Raw genomic sequence first — 1,775 nt, forward strand, 5'->3', positions numbered from 1 at the left:
GTTTCAGCCAACACTCTGTCCCAACCGTAATTCGATAGCGAGAACTTTCCCAGAGGCCAGTAAATTCGGGTGCGTCATCCTCAGCTCATACGCGTCACTGGATGCGGTTATGGAGGGGCATGTGCTCACCACACCGTTCTCCTGTTTCCGAGACCGGAGCCGCTACTTCTCAGTCGAGTAGCTCCCCAGTTTGCCTCACAAGCGCTGAGTGCAGCCCGCTTGCCAACAGCGCTCGGCAGACCGGATGGTCACCCATCCAAGTGCTAGCCCAGCCCGACAGCGCTTAACAACGGCGATCTGACGGGAACCGGTGTTACCACTTCGGCATCGCCGTTGGCATGTATACAGGGCGAATCAGCTGAAAGTTGCACCACCGATATTGCGGAAGTGGAAACTGCTATTGATTTGCGGTTTTTCAACAATGGATTGGAAGTCAAGAGCTCGTGCTGTTAGCCAGTTAACAGACTGTGATAACACTTAGAGAGTATATTTTTTGTGCAAAGTTAGACTTTTTTGAAATGGAGTAACGCACATTGACATTAACAAACTAAAAACAGGGTAAATCAGAATTTCAGTGCTGTTTGTTCGAACATTTTAGTGCGAGTCGTTTACGGGATATTGTACACTACTGGCCATTAAAATTGCTACACCACGAAGATGACGTGATTAGCTTTTCAAAGCATTCACACAAGGCTGGCGCCGGTGGCGACACCTACAACGCCGTCACATGAGGAAAGTTTCCAACCGATTTCTCATACACAAACAGCAGTTGACCGGCGTTGCCTGGTGAAACGTTGTTGTGATGCCTCGTGTAAGGAGCAGAAATGCGTACCATCAAGTTTGCGACTTTGATAAAGGTCGGATTGTAGCCTATCGCGATTGCGGTTTATCTTATCGCGACATTGCTGCTCGCGTTGGTAGAGATCCAATGACTGTTAGCAGAATATGGAATCGGTGGATTCAGGAGGGTAATACGGAACGCCGTGCTGGATCCCAACGGCCTCGTATCACTAGCAGTCGAGATGACAGGCATCTTATCCGCACGGCTGTAACGGATCGTGCAGCCACGTCTCGATCCCTGAGTCAACAGATGGGGACGTTTGCAAGACGACAACCATCTGCAGGAACAGTTCGACGACGTTTGCAGCATCACGGACCATCAGCTCGGAGATCGTGGCTGCGGTCACCCTTCACACTGCATCACAGACAGGAGCGCCTGCGATGGTGAACTCGACGAGGAACCTGGGTGCACGAATGGAAAAACGTCATTTTTTCGGACGAATCCAGGTTCTGTTTACAGCATCACGATGGTCGCATCTGTGTTTGGCGACATCGCGGTGAACGGACACTCGAAGCGTGTATTCGTCATCGCCATTCTGGCGTATCACCCGGCGTGATGGTGTGGGGTGCCATCGGTTACACGTCTCGGTCACCTCTTGCTCCTATTGACAGCAATTTGAACAGTGGACGTTACATTTCAGATGTGATACGGCCCGTGGCTCTACCCTCCATTCGATCCCTGCGAAACCCTACATTTCAGCAGGATAATGCATGACCGCATGTTGCAGGTTCTGTACGGGTCTTTCTGGATACAGAAAATGTTCGACTGCTGCCTTGGCCAGCACATTCTCCAGATCTCTCACCAACTGAAAACGTCTGGTCAATGGTGGCCGAGCAACTGGCTCGTCACAATACGCCAGTCACTACTCTTAATGAACTGTAGTATCGTGTTGAAGCTGCATGGGCAGCTGTACCTGTACACGCCATCCGAGCTC

The 1,775-nt window shown here is 50.9% G+C and overlaps 1 pseudogene; it reads right to left on the minus strand.

Moving 5' to 3' along the window:
• Positions 1-220: 220 nt before the first annotated feature.
• LOC126452777 (5S ribosomal RNA) lies at positions 221-338 on the minus strand (annotated as a pseudogene).
• Between the last annotated feature and the right edge of the window lie 1,437 nt (positions 339-1,775).

This window comes from Schistocerca serialis, unplaced genomic scaffold (genome assembly GCF_023864345.2).
Source record: "Schistocerca serialis cubense isolate TAMUIC-IGC-003099 unplaced genomic scaffold, iqSchSeri2.2 HiC_scaffold_936, whole genome shotgun sequence".
In the NCBI taxonomy this organism is placed as follows: Eukaryota; Metazoa; Arthropoda; class Insecta; order Orthoptera; family Acrididae; genus Schistocerca; species Schistocerca serialis.